The sequence below is a fragment of the Melospiza melodia genome, chromosome 3, assembly GCF_035770615.1.
Source record: "Melospiza melodia melodia isolate bMelMel2 chromosome 3, bMelMel2.pri, whole genome shotgun sequence".
Lineage (NCBI taxonomy): Eukaryota > Metazoa > Chordata > Aves > Passeriformes > Passerellidae > Melospiza > Melospiza melodia.
The window spans coordinates 107106659-107123015 of NC_086196.1; positions in this window are offsets into that span (position 1 = coordinate 107106659).

Here is a 16357-nt window from a genome sequence, read left to right on the forward strand (position 1 = left end):
TAAATGTTGTTTTTGTATTAAATAAATGTGTTATATAAAACTAAAATGTTAAATAAATGTATTATATAAAACACCAAAATGTTACTTCAGCAGAATACTACCTTGGCAGATTTGGGCTCTGCAAAAACATGCAATTCCAGAATTAGGATTACCTATGTGATTTTAATTTGCCATCCTTATGCATCTGCTCATGGGTAATAAATGATCCTTCCACAAAGCCAGGAGAACACACAAAGTGCCCAGAGGGAAAAAAGCACAGAGAGAAAAGTTTGAGTCCAGAAAAGCTTTCCTACTTCCAAAACCCACTCTCTACCACCAGCTGAAAGGCCACTGACAGAGAAAAGCTGCTGTACAGACCAGCAGATTCATCCCAGAGGTCACCTCTGTCCCACAGCTGGATACCTCTGCAATCTGATATCACCTTCCTAATTGTTTATTTCGGCCTCCTGCAGGTATATTAAGCCCTAGCCCATATGGGTCCCATCCTGTTTTGTTGTAGTGGATGACAGAGGAAATAGAAAAAGAGGCAGAACCCTCTAAAAGAAAGCTTTTTATCATTCACAGCCTCACAGAGGGGCATGGGATACTAAGAATATTACAAGATATTGACAAATAAAAAAGACTTCTGAGAAAAATTAATTTTAGTTCAGCTATAAATTTACTGCTCAAGGTTCCAAAGTACATTAAGTAAAAAAGACAAAGCCAATTAGGAATTTTAAATGATACTTCAAAATTATTCCCGGCACAGAAAACATGAAAAAATTAAAACAAGCTTTTTCACCTGCTTTATTGGAAAGCTGTAACATCAAGTGAAAAGACCCCTGACCAAACTCAAAGTTTTAATTTCATTGGAATTCCAGTACTCACATACTCATTTTCTTTACAGGTTGGAAGTAAACATCAGCCAGAGAGCTTTTCATGGCCAAAAAAGCATCTGGGAATTTCAGCTGGAAAGCAGTGAAACATTTTCTTCCAGCTGTGGGCGGGGAAGGGGGATGTGTTTGAGCAGACCAGAGGGGTTTCAGAATTCAAAAGCCAACATATTATCTCAATGTCTTATCTCAGGAGAAACTTAGGAAAGCCATACCCAATATTTCAGCCAAATTTCCTCACTTACTTTTGTTCCTGAGCAGCCTATGCACAATAAGCCTCTAGTAAGTGCCACTGAGCATGGTGAATGTATTTGTCCCAATTTTCATTTAGTTAAATATTCCCATTCAAAACACTGCCTAATTAAAGTATCCATTATAACTCCATAATGACAAGTTAATGGAAAAAATCTCCTCTAGAACTCAATTAAATTATTTCTGTTAATAATTGGTGAAAAGCTGTGAAAAGAAACGCTGTTAAATGCATACTTAAAACTCCATACAAGGTCTTGCTTCATAATATACAACAGGCTCAGCCTATTTTTTTCTATGAGAGATGTAAAAGATCATGAAATACCTCCTAGATCATGCAATTTTCTGTGAACTTGAACATGTAAACATCAAATCAGTAGTCTGAGGTACATTTTCACTTGGCTCCTGTATCACTTGATGATCAAATATGTTTTAACAAGAAAATCCTATTGCTGTAGGACAGTCCAGGAAGAATCAAGATCAATCATATGATTCACTGCTCCCTTACTGGAGGGGGAAGGGAAAAAATAATTCTACAAAGCTGGTAAATTCAATGCACACATAAAGAACACAAAATATCAAACTCTGAAAATGTGTATTACCTTGTGATTTTCCAGAGTATGTGATACCTTAGGTTATCTTATTTACACAGTTCAGTGAGGGCTTCCTGTAGGCCTACAAAGAGCAAAAAAAAAATCACCTCATTTCATGCATTCCAGATGAAAATACTGCATTTTAGTGGGATAAGGATTTTACTCTTGACTTTCAAAAGGTCTTTCCTTGAGATCACATTTTGTTCACATTTAAAGGTCAGAACGTTCACTGTTACACTGGATGCCTTCCTTAGACAATAGTGGGAGTCCAATCCTTGTTTTGTAAATCCACTACATATTTAAATTAATGAAAGAACACATATATACACATATGAAATTTAATTTATTCTTTTAGTACAATTTCAGGTGACCCTCAACATGTTTTTTGATCCAAGAATGCACTAGAGCAAGTCTTAACCACCTCAGTCAGGAGTATTTATATTATTTTCATTCCTGCTTATTCCTATTTCTCTTATATTTCATTCCATTTTTGCTATTCAATACCTGAGACTGACAAAGTAAATACATACCTTAAAATTACCAAAAAAAAATTATTTAAGGCTATTAATTGCCCTTTTTAGAATCACCTTTTAGAAATCAGATCTGTATTTTGCATTCTGTAATGGTGACACTTGTAAAAATAATGTAAAATTGTAAACACAGAAGAAAGGGAAGTTCTTTGCCTCAGGACTGTGACCTGCTTGCTTTTTGTGGATAGAGGGACTTTTTACAAGAGCATATAGTGGCAGGACAAGGGGGAATTACTTTAAACTGAAAGAGGGTAGGTTTCGATTGGATATTAGGAATAAAGTCTTTAATGTGAGAGTAGTGAGGCACTGAAAAAGGTGTTCCAGAGCTGTGGATGCCCCATCCTGGGAGTGTGTAACACCAGTTTGGATGGGGTTTTTGGATGGGGTTTTGAGCAGCCTGGTCTAGTGGAAGGTATCCCTGCCCATGGTAGGAATGAGATTCCCATGGTCAGAATGAGATGATCTTTGAGATCTTCCAACCCAAATCATTCTATGACTATATTGGTGGAACACAGACCATGCAATTGGCACATGGTGGCTTTTCCAAGTCTCACTTAAGGAACAAAGGAAGTTTGGGTACAAGGGGTCTCATACAGACCTGTCCCACTGGATGCAGCCTGACAACGAGCCAACCACTCCATTGCAGATACAAGAGCCTGAGTGAGTGTCCTCTGGGCTGCCCCTGCCCACATCCCCTGGGGCTGGGACACCTCTCAAGGTGCTTCTGAGGCACACAGACCTCTCTGGGAATAACATGGACAGGTCCAAATCGAGTTCTCTCTAAATTACAACTTGAATGCACACCCCCTTGAGCTGGAGCACCTCTTGGGGCTTCAGACTGCTCACCTGAAACTGAGATCCTTCCTTACCCAAGGCAGGAGAATCCTCTATTCCAAACAGATCCTCACTAAGATGCTGATTTGTTGTATGCTAAATTAACATTAAATAAGTCCATATAATTACTTCCTCCAGATATAAACTGTTGTCCAAATCTGAGACCAAGATTGGACCTACTTGTTAAGCTCCATCAGGAATTTAGAAAGCAAAGGCATCCACTCAACCTCACAACTCAATGGGAGAGCCTCCCTTACTCTTTTATGTATCTGTATTCTGTGTAAATCGCTTTAAACCCATTCTAACTCAAGTTTTCTTTGTGTTTCATCTCACCAGTAAGCAATACAGTGAACCTTGCCATCAAACTTTGTTAAGTGTCACTTTATAAACTCATAGTAAAACTATTTTTGCCAATATGTTTCATGGTATTTTTGCCATTCGATATCTGAAACTGACAAAGTAAATACATACCTTAAAATTACAAAAAAAAAAAAAAATTAAGACTAATAATTTCCCTTTTTCGTATCACCTTTTAGAAATCACATCTGTATTTTGCATTCTGTAACAATCTCATTTGGTCATGCTTATAAAAATAATGTCAGATTGTAAACACAGAAGAAAAGGAATATATTCAACTTAGGAAACAAACGGTTTTACCTTCAAATTAAAAATGAAAAACCACAGTATAAAGATCAGCTATTGCTACTGAAGTCATCTCCATGACTTAGAGCAGAAAAATATAAACCAGGGCGTTTCACATTTCTTTGGGAGCCAAGTCAGGCCTTGGGCAGCCAATTGTTGCTATAGCAACATATGAATCAGGGAGAAGATAACACATCTGAATGCAGAAAATTAACTTACCTATGATCATCCAGTTGCCTTTTGATAGGAAGTATATGCTCATTTGGAAGGGAAAAATCATTACATTTTAATTACTATGCATCACTTTCAACAACATCCAAAAAATCCCTGTATGAAATATTTGAGGCCAAAGGGAATATTACCCATTGCACATCATCCTTGCATTCAGGGTGGTTTGATTTTTATTTCACCATCTTCCAATAACAGAGCAGTGAAAAAGTGTAACACCTTTTTATACATCCTCTCTGACATCAAATACAAAATTAGATCCCAATGTTAGGAACTTAAGTCTACAACAAGGCATATTGCAAACCTAATTACTGTGCTATTGTTTAGAAACTTATCATGGTTGTGAAGGAAAAAATTCAGATGCAAGAAATCCTCATTTCAATGCCTTTTTAATCCAAAATAAAGATTTACTTTGCCTTGAAATCAAAGAACTGATAATAGTTGTTTAAACCATTTAACAATATAGAAAATGAGAAGAAGAGTAAGAACTCATGTATTTGAATTTTTTAGGATGTGTTCAGGATTAAATCATATTGCCCCAAGCTGTAATCAATATGTTCAGCATATGAAATATCCACTGCCATGAGAATGTAATCCGGAATGGCCTTCCTAATTTTCCAACAGCTTTGAAACCACCTTTCTTCTGCTAGAGGCTGCACTTAAAAGTTCCCAACCCACACAGACACAACACAGAAATACAGCCTCAGACATCACATGCTGCACCCATAGGCATTCAGGCAGCTGGGTCCCACACAGCCTGCTTTGTCACCCCAATCAGACCCTCCTTCCTGAAATTTCCTGGGAAGAAAGCACACAGGGAGAGCAGGAGCAATGCTTGCTGGTGAGAAATCTGCATTTGGAAATGAGATGCAGCTCCCAACTAACAAGACTCACCTGCAAGCAGGTGAGCTGCAGAGGAAGAGCAAATCAAGTGCAGGATAAAGTAAACCTGCTGCACAAAGGAGAGCAAAGTCTTCAGCAAATTACATTTGAAGCCCACAGAATAAAAAAATGCCAATTATGTCACTTGCCATTGACACGACTGTGAGTTGCTGGTGGAATTAATACCACCAGGAAAAGCATGAAAGACCCTAATAGAAGGCACTCAGAGGAAGTTACTAGAAATTACTAGTGACATTTCTTTGTACCAGCCAGACTTCATAAACTTCATCTGACTCCTTAAAAAGAATCTTGCATAAATCCCAGAATTGTCAAAAAGTTTAGCATAAAGAGACATAAGCTATTGACAAATGAAAATCAGCTTCTATCTTACAAAAGCAGAGATGGTGAGAAATGGGAGTTGCACATCAGCCACCTTAATTATATTGTGGAAATGCAAAAATGTACCTGAAGACAGAAGTAACTACTGCTAAAGCTGCTTTTAAATGCTGGACAGCAACCTGCAAGGACAGGCACCAGGTATGAAAGTCTCATCATCTGTGCACTTGTTTCTTCTTTTTGCTTTGGCAAACTCAGGAACCCGTTTAACCTTCCCAAAGGAGAGTATCACTTCAAAATATCACCACAACCCTGCAAAAAGAAAACTGACCCAACTCAAACCAAATCCTTTCCCCAAACTGGTGTTAGAGATTAGAGGTTAGAATTCAGTCTGATTTGCTGCTGTGATTCCCAGATGTGCCTCTTCCTGTGGAAAATTAGCTCAGTGCCCAGCACAAAGACAGATTTTACAGCTTTGTCCCTATGGCTAAGCACAGAGAATCACTGACACAAAATTGCAACACAAACACGTGGGAGAACTGGAGGTGCTTTAGCATCCCTGAGGTGAAATAACTGCAAAGCAGCCTCATCAAAGCACAGAAGAAGGCAGAGGAGCCACAGCAGCCAGCCAGGAAGAAATACTTCCTCTTTTGCCACAGTTTAGGGCACCACAGTTTTCACAGCATCCCTGGCAGTTTGAGGGATGCTGTGAAAAAAATGTTTTGCACCAAAGAGAATGCCATTGAAGCAGTGACAAAACATCAACGTGGCCAATAAATAAAGCAAAATAAACCACAGGCCAGTAGGTTCCCTCACGAATATGTTTTTTTCTCCCTTCTCTAAACATTTCAGAGCTCACACAGCATTTCCTGCCTGTGTTAACCAGTCAAAACACACAGAAGACAGGAACACATCAGCAGTATCATGACCAAACCCTGCCTGCTTAGCAGTGAACCAAAAAAAGAACAAATTTATGAAGTGAAAAAAAATTCAAATACTCTCAATGTATATATATACACACGTATATATATACACACACCCACACTGCATAAGAAGTAAAAGAGGGTGAATGGCTTTCCAGGCAAAGGAAGATGAGGAGCTCTTTCAACTGGCAAAGAGAGAGGATATGGATCTCCATGTTTGCATTTGATCATCTTGCTGCAGTGTAAATGTTTATTACATCCTATTTTTTTTTTACCAAAAGCAGGAATGAATTCCATCCAAGCTAAGACTAAAGCCCCATCAGTTTCAAACGCCAAGATTACTCCTGGCAAAGTATAAAAGCAGTTTTTCTTTTACATTGTGAGCTCCTTATGCTGATATATAAACAGATGTGAAAGGAGCCTCCAAAGTACAAAGTTTCTGATCAAAAAAATCTTTTGCTGTTTGGCATTAGCTTTCCTTGAGGACAAACCCTCTGGGAAATCAAGTTGGGAAGCCAACAACCTCTAGCTTAGATTAGAAAACACTTGAGAAGCTTAGGAACTTTTCAATGAACTGGTTTTGGCTCAAAAAAAGTTAATTGCTGAGCGTGTGGTTCAGTGAATGTTTAGAGGTACCTGCACCATGCAGGGGTGGGTGCAATCAGACTGATCTGGAGTCAGCACCAACACAAGCTGGATAAATGACCTTTGAGGGGCTGGGACAGCTCCTGGTGACCCACACACGGTGCCATGGGGACATCCCACCAACCCCAGGCTGAGCTCTGTGTATTCTGCTGGATTGCACAGCACAATAACCAGTCTGAAGTTCCTTCAGCTGTGCCCACCAGGGAGCTGCACAGTGATGTGGGGATCAGATACCAGAGGGAATTTATCTGACTGACTCAGCTGAGTACATGAATTCAGCACCCAAATCCAGCTCCAACATTTATCAGAATTTCAAATCCAATTTCAAATGGACTAGAAGTGACCACATCCTTTATGCTGGGCAAATTCTTAAAAAATAACTTAAGACCATGCCTATACAACACAATTACACAAAGGGAACTACAAATCATGCAAATTCAAAAGCTGGTTCCCCCCCTTCCAGTCCTACTGACCTGCCAGTAGTCAAACCACAGCATCTGAAGTTCATTCATTATTTATACCCTAAGTACTTTGCTAAGAAGCTGGATTTAACTTCTGAGTTACATCATTTATGCAAATCTCACTCACAATGGCAAAAACAAACTGCCTGGGATACAAAAAGCCTGGTCTTGAAAAGCAGGACATCAAGGTGCCCACCTCCTCCACAATTTTATTGCAAACCAGTCAGAATTTTCTAGTCAGAAAATGAAAGTTGTTTCCTTGCTTCATTATTTTTTTTAATTGTAAAGCATAGAGTCATTTAGGTTGAAAAATACTTCTAAGCCCAATCATTAACCCTTCCCTGCCAAGTCCATCATTAAACCTGATAGCCTCATCTACACATCTTCTAATTGACTTGAGAGATAATGACCCAAACTACTTCCCCAGACAGCCTGTTCCAATTCTTGCCAGCCTTTCCTGTGAAGAACTATTTTCTAACACCCAATCTAAACCTCCCCTGGTGCAACCTGAGGCCATTTCTTCCCATCCTGTTGATTGTTACGTGTGAAAAGGGACCATTTTGTAACGAACTAGAAGGTAGCAGTGCTATGGCATCATGTGGGAAAAGTAAACACTGACACTTGTTCAACAAACTTATCCCTACATCATTTATTCCCTGAAGTTTACACAATTAAGTTTTCACCTTTTTCTTGATTTTGCTGCTGCTCTAGGAAATTATTAATCTGCTCACTGAGAAAACTTTTCCTCATTTCCCTCTTCCCTGGGAAAAATGTAATATACGAAATGGGACAAAGTAATGTTGGTGGAGAAAAAAAAAATCTCCCATGGAGGAGCCAAAATATCAAAATATTAATTTCAGTGAAGATTTTGTCCAACAACAGTTTAACATTCCTCAGTCAGACCCATCAAGAATTGGCCTTCTGCCTCCCTCAGGCCAGCCAAGCATCTCTGCTGCCCCTCTTGCATTGTCCATGGACTAAAAAGTGTCACTGAGGGGGCATCCCAACAATCTGATCTTTAAAGGAATGCAGTGATCATCAGACTTATGCACAACCTTGAAACATTCACTTGACTCCATCTGCAGGGAAAGCCAGTCCATTGGAAATCTGGACCATACATCAGTTACCTCCAATTCCTTCTGGTTTTGTACTTTGTAATTAAAATTTCACTTCATCACTTCATCAAACTTCACAAATTGCAGGGTGTGAGAGATGAGAGTTAATCAGATATAGCATTGATTACAATAAAATATTTGCAGTAGCAGTGTAACACATGCAGAAAATCAAATATTCTTTGCATATGCTGTGCCCTGACAAACCTTTATTTTAATTAAAAGATACTTGTAAATATTTTGTGCAATCTTGCAGAACAGCAGGAGCATGTGTGTGTACAAAAGGAACAAAATCATGCATTTCCACAAGACAAAATAAGGAAGTGCCATGGGAAAATGCTTTGCTTCTTCCTTATCCTGTATCAAATAAATGTGCAGTTCAGATGAAGGCTTAATGCAATTCCAGCCTCATTTATATCCTTCAGATAAAAGTTAGTAATAAATCAAATCAGCCAGGAGATAGAAACTTAATGCCTCAATAGCATGACCTATGGTGCATAGATTTAACAAAAAAGCAAAAATATTTCAATATTAGGACACATTATCGATGTGTATCTTTTCTAAAACTCCTGTCAAATAACCAGACAAATAACTAAACATTTTTTGATAAAACATTACACATGATGTGAGGCATAACATGCAAATATAACAGCAGCATATTGACCCATTATTTTTACAATTTTTCTCTGAACTGTAAGGAATAATGAGACATTGACAAGAGCAGTTTGGTATTTTTCCCACAATATGCCACTAATTTTTAAGACTGCCTGTTTCTAATGGTAAAAAATATTTGTTTGCTTCCTTAATAATATGACTATTTTCCCATTAAATACTCAGCTGCACCCATTTAAAATCCTGAATAGGAGTTTCACCAGCTCCAGCATTAGATTCTCTTTGTTTACTTTGTTTACCTCCTAACAGTTTGGGAGACTGAATTCTTTCTATGAGCAATGGTGAGAAGTCAATGGGACAATTCAGAACATGTCTGTTAGATGCATGAGTCAGATAATGTAAAGACCTCCCTACCATGCTGAAATTTGAAAGATTTATTTGAACAGCAAACAGATTATGTCTATTCAAGACACAAAATCTGAAAGAAACCACAATTTGATTGAATTAGATTTCAAAAGGATCAAAACCCCACCAAACAGGGTGCAGCTTTCTGTACTTCAAAGATGTTGCTGTCTGGTTTTTGAGGAGACAGTCCTTTATCAAGAAAGCCACTAATTCGGGCCATCCAGTTAAAGACAATGAAACACATATCTCTTGGGTGGAGTCAGTCATTCCACAGAAAACAGTGAACTTCAGAACCAGCTGGTTAAATCTGTCCTAAAGGGATGGACTGAAAGCTGCAGTCTTTACATTTTCACAAGCAGCCCCTCGGATTTTGGATTTGCCAAATCTTTCTAGCTGTAAATGCATTCTTGATTCTTAACTTCTATGCCCTGTGCCTGGAAACCCTGGCAACTTTTCCCTTTAGTAAAATGCAAAGGTCTGGTATTTCCTACTTCACCCACATCTTCCCCTTGACCCGCACCCATGGGGTTGTCAGCAGCATGACTTAAAGGCAGGACATGATCTTTGTGGCTATTTTCCAGGCAGACTTTCTCTTTGGCTTGCTGAATTTCTATTTAGCACTGAGCTCTGGTGCTGTTGTGACTGTTCTAGGACGTGCCAGCCCCCGACAGCCAGAGGAATGCTATTGCTGTCTCCAGCACACCTTTCCTTGTCATAAATGCCTCCTTCCCTCAAGGGAGACAACACTACACTTCCAGCTGAACAGCTGTGCTGGTGTTTCTCCTAACAACTGGCAGCAGCCATGCTGCTCACTATATTTAATAGCTGTAAAAAATTTAACATCCCAACAGCAGCCAGCAAACAGTTGGCATTGCTGTGACTAGGCTGCTTGTTAAAATCCGTGGCAGGTATTTTTATTGCACTTTAATTGCAGAGGGTAATTCAGAAGACATACCTGTAATTTAAGCCTCCAAATTAGGGCCTGTGATTGATGACGAGGGTGCTAGCAGAGTTTTATTGCAACATAACTGTCAGCATCTGAGCTTAGGCAACCCTGATCTCCCAATATTCTCTGCCACAGTAAAAATATCAGTGACAGGGCAAACAAATCTAAGTGGGGGATGGGGAGGAAAAAAAACCACAAGGACACAAAACCCACAGAAGGAACATGGCAACTAATTTTTTCTTCATCTAACTGGAAGAACAGGGCTTTCCTTGCTGTAAAACAAAGAAGCCCAAATGCCAGAATTTTCTAGATTGTATGTGGCTTGCACCCCTGGGCTACTTACAGGTCCCAGACACCTCTACCTCTGCATGGCCATCTCCTTGCAGCTCTTTGCTCATGATCCTTCCACTGCAGCTACAAAGAAAATTCCTAAGGAAGGTTTTTCTGTGCACAGAGAAACATGAAAGATAACAGACTCACACAGGTTCTGCTTGCTCCCTTCACACAGCAGTGACCACACAGAGGATTTTAAATTAACATCCAACGCTTAACAGACTGAGAGCAGAAGGAAGAAACCAACAACATTGGCTGTGCACAGGTTTGGGGCACTTGAAGTATTTTTCCAGAAGTGTAGATTTCCCTGGAAAAGCAGCAGCCTCCACTGTCTGACTGCAACATGGAAAGATTATTCCAGATACAACGAAGCTGTAAGCATGAAGCACATAAACATATTACTATCCAATTATTTGAGTTCTGGCTGCTGTTTACTTTTGGAATAGGAAAAAGGAAAGGGAAACCTTCCTATTCTTCTGATTGTTTTTTTTCTTCCCTGCAGAAAGTTCACACAGCTCCCATGAGCCAAGTCCAAAGAAATGCCTGTAATTGACCACAGATTGTCACTCCTAAATATCTTCCAACCACATGGCCACCAACCAGGAGAAATTCCTTTTGTCACTTTACAATGTCTCTCAGCAGTAAGAAAGTAGTGCTTAATGCCCCCAAATCCACAGGTATTCGGTGACAAAAACATCCTTTAGGGGAGAGGAGTAGGCTTTGGAACCAGAGGTGGAAGCAGATAGAACACTCAGCTGCCTGTGACCCATGGGTGGTGTCAGCTGTAAGCAGGAGCCATGAATTACTTACAACAGCAGTTCAAACTATATAAAATCTACTATTTTGATTATTAACATGATTAAAATTCCACAATTTCTTCCAGCATCCTCTTTAGTTCCCTCACCAGCCTATTAGCTATGTTTTCACTTGTCCACATTTTTCCCCAGTGAGAGAAGAAACTTGCACAAATCAAAACCATTCTTGTTCACTAAACTGCTGAAGCAAAACACTAAAACAGTCTTAGTACTGCTCCATAATCCCAATCTATATTTAGCAAAGTTAAATCCTATTTATGGATTCAAACATGTATAGTACCAAGCAAACTAGAGTGCCAATTACATCCCCAATGTCATTATCCCAGTGACAGAACAATGTAAAACCCAATAACAGCTTCTCATTGATCAGCTAATCAAACAGGTTTCTAGGAGTCTGCTTACCACAAGCGAACTATAATATGGCCAAATCTTTAAATATTTTCTTTGTTAATAATTCTTTATTACTGTATGTCTGTAGTTTTACAGATTAAAGTAATCATTTGGTCTTGTCCTAAAGAAGCAGATTGCATGTTTGTAGCTGCTTGCTGTCTCATAAAATGATGAGCATTCATCTTAGGCTGGCTGTCAGGTGGTCACTGGCATTTCCATCTCCATCCCTATATATTCAGAGAACAAAAGAACATCCAGAGATGTTGTTATTGGGAATCCTTCTAATAATATTTCCACCGGAGCACAAGGAGAAACAACAGGGCCCAAAAAGTCACAGCACTCAATCATCTTGCAGCCCTGGTTAGAATCAATAAGGAGCTGTGATTGGCCACTCTTCTGACAATACAGCCTAAAAGAAAAATAAGAAAGGGGGAAAAAGAGAGAGAAAGAAAACATTAATCACTGTAAATCAATAAAATAATGAAATATTCTGGCATTGGAAATAACAAGAAGGACACTTCATTTAATCATAATTTCCCACAGTCCAGACCCACTTTTTACCCCAAGTTATGTACACACATGGAGGGAAAGAGCAGCTCACCAGCACCATATACTCATTCATCTTATGCTTTTTTTCTTTTTAATTTTTAATGATATTTCTTCCCTTCCCTCAAGGGTATTTTCAAATACAAACCCAAGGCATGTTAGGAGACACCCAGTTCTCACCATTAAGTCATTTGCTTCCCATACTAAAAAGTTTTACTATGTTTTTCACCTAATAAAACCTGGATTCTAACAGTAACCAGCTCTGCACAAATGAGCAGATGCTTTTAGAGAATTGGGTGAGGGTTTAGCATTTTGTGCCCGAAGAAGAACAAAGAGAAAAGGGAAATCAGAGCAAGGACTAAATGTTTCAGCATCCTTATAGTCAGCATTAGTGGTATTGACCAGAGAAAGACCACAGACACCTATTCCCTGCCTGCTCCAATTACAGGAGCATTGGAAAGAACTTAGAGAGTAAAACAAAGTTCCACAGCTCAAAACACCAGCATAATTTTCTTTTTTTCAACACCATTTTCTTAGTGCTTTCAAAGGCTTTTAAGCTGCAAGAATTCCATGGTAGTGTGTGTTGTGACAGAGGAACGCTGCTTTTAGCCACATGAAAGAGTCCTTGCTGAAGTGATCCACTCACAGGGTAGAACTGAGATGCAGGAGTTTTTTTGGTCTGGTTCAGTCTTTTGTTGCTTGGCAAAATCCTCTTCACCAGTAAGTCAAAATCTCTTTTTAACCAGAAGTATTTTGAAAAATAAGTTGTCAATATTCTCTGCTACTCTTTGATTTCAAATTAAATCAAGTATCAAGGCAGTTGAAAACTGAAAAAAAAACACCCAAACCCAAAAACTCAATATATTTTTTCACTTGGCACCATTTAATTTCTACCCCAGCCCAGTGAACAGAGGTGTCTCCAGGGAGCCCAAAAAGTAAAAGTTACCAAGTTCTCAGTCATCCTCACCAACATGGCAATGACACTGCAAGTACCAGCACCTCCCAATACAAAGCTGAAGTGGTCAGGCTGATCTGTTCATATCAGCTGCCACTTGTGTGTAAAAAAATCATATTAAATCAGAATAAATGACCCACTACGCTCTTGTTCTTGAAGGGTTCACCAAGTTCTTACAAAGATGAGAAGCCTCCTGAACATCTGGCACCATGAGGCCTTCAGCTCCCCAGCCATGCCATGATTTTTACAATTTAAGCACTACTGTGCAGGTCAAACATGCACAGCCTCAATTTAGAGGTATTCAATAGCCAGAAAGACATTCTGTGATACTTTCCCTTGGGATGCATCACACCTGTGCTGGAGAAAAAGAAATAGCAGTCACAAATGGGATTACAAGAGATAAATTTTCACATACCATCAAATATAGGCTTTCTTCTGTTGCATTGGCAGCTTTTTTTTTTTTTTTTTTCACCAAAAGACAGATATCTGTCCTTGTTAAATCATATCTAGGATGTTCTTTGACTATCTAACAGGTTCTCACCATCAAAGCATGACAAAGCTGTGAGAAGTGAACTGATGAACTCTGATACCTCCAACAGGCAGTAGGTTTAGGTGAACATTATCAGGAGGAGACACTATTTCCAACTTGTTTTGGACCTTCCAAATCTGAGAACCACCTAAATTCATTTTTACTTGATTTGTTCAAAAAACCCACCAGCTTTCACTCAGAAGCACAGTCATTAATTTATCCCATGCTTTCATCACAGTGCTCCAAGATGATTCCAATGCAAATATTGAAGCCTACTCTAACCCACAGTTCCAATTCACCAGGTTCAGAAAATTAACCTTTCAGAAAAAGGTTGCTTCATTCTTTCGTAGGTAAATAATTCCCCAACTTCTCCATGGAGTCATTTTTGCATTACAAAAAAGTTCTGTTGTGCTCTGAGACTGCAACTCTGTCTCATTTTCTCTGTCATGATCGAGTGACCAAAGGCACAATTCTTTCCTAGTTCAAGCACTGAGTCAACCTACCTGAGGCCTGCTCATCATCAATCTGCCACAGAAATATCTTCCTTGAAGTAAGTTTATAGAACAATAGTCAAAACAGAGCATGACAAAAGCCAACCTTGCTTGACACATAACAGCAATCCATTTTTTCTATACATACACACACCCTAAATTTAGTATTTCACTCCAGAATTAATTAAGGGCATTGAGGATTTATGCTTCCCTTGAACAATAACACTATTTATATTAAAAATGCTGGAAACGGCAAGCCAGATACTACACATAACAAATCTTGACATTTTTTCTGTCTTCATTCTTTTCTCCATCATGAGAAGCACATTTAGGGACAGTAAGGTCCTGGATAAGCAACATCCAAATGACCAAAAGTTGCCCTGGAGAATTGCCAGCTGAAACCTTCCACAATATTTAGTATTTTTAATTATGTGCTGGCTGCCAAGATCACATGGCTTTATCTCAGCTTCCACAGGGGCACTATCTATTCCCCAGGTCTGTGCAGAAGAGCTTGAGATGATAAATCATGTCATTTCATCCCACAGAGAAAGAGGAGATAGTCAAGACTAAAAATATATTTTGAGTATCAGTGTAGCACTTCACTTTCCCCACTTGTTGGCACCACACACCACCCAGTTCATCACAAGCTCTGTCACAATATTGCATCACAAAAATGCCTTCAACTTCAGTGTTCTACCTATTACAATAAGGGAGGATTTTCTCTCACAAATGTACTCAACAAATTGTGCCTAAACCAATGTTTGTATTCAGAATTACTTGAACAAAGTTGTCTATAGCAGCTCGATCAAGGAAGAACTAAAGTCATGATCTGGAATGCTTGCTTCAAAATAAAATTAGGAATTTTTGTAGTGCATACTGCCAAATTATCTTCTAAAGGATTTCCAAGCTGAAATTCCCCTGCCACGCTGCCCATGGAGGGAATCCCACATGTGAAACTTCAGCCTCGCTGCTGTGTTAATACTTTGGGCTTCTCCTGGACAAAACAAGGATCTGCAGTACACCTGGTCTAGGGAAAGAGAAAAAAAATTCAATATTGCCCATGAAAGATAGAGGGGAAACAAAAGAGAACAAAACAAAACAAAAAAGAGTTGTTACTGTGCTGAAAGCCAAGATTCAAACCATTGAAACAATGGATTTAAAGCATTTTAAGGGTCACTTGGTTACCATATTTTCAGAGTACCTGATTTATTTCTTGAACAAAACTGCCATGTACTTGGCACCACACAGCTTGAAACAGAAAGCCAAGGCACACCCATAGAATTTATGCTTTCTAGAAACCCACCATATCCCAAAGATGCATTTCTAGTTGGCCAAAAGAAAGCCATTTCAGACGGGTATGCTATTCATAAAGCACTCAGCAAAAAATGTTAAATAAACTTAACTCCACTGCAGAAAATTCTCACAAAATCCTCTTTTCTTGGGTTCATAATAAGAAATTGGGAAGTTCATGCATCTAATACAGATACATGTGGACCTCTAGCTTATTTTCTAATAGATCCTGGAAAGTAAGAATTTATTAAATATACTTTATCGATAAAAACTGTGAATTGATACCAAAATCATCTATAGGTTGTCAAAAGGATTTGATCAGAGAGAAGGTGCCTTTTCAGAAAAAAATCATAGGAGAAAAAACCTGGAAAAGAAAATACTAGGAAGCAGTCTTCACAGGCAGGATCAAGGCAAACGGCAATAATTTCCAATCAATCACTTTACCTGCAAGTTAGAAAAATGAAAGGAAAAGGTCCAGTGGGCACATGTGAAGTCTGTTTTGATGTCCCCCTGCTGGCTTTAGGATTTCACTTGCACTGACAGATGAATACATCTAGAAAAGCCAAGAAAGACTAAAAATGTTTCAAGCCTAAAGTTTGCTTCCATAAGAAGGAACGTGGTAATTATAAGATGTATTCCTGCAATTTGGCACAACCAATGACAATCCCATCCTCAATCTCCTACATATTCCTTATATTTTCTCTTTCATCACAAATACATGAAACCAAATGTATGTAA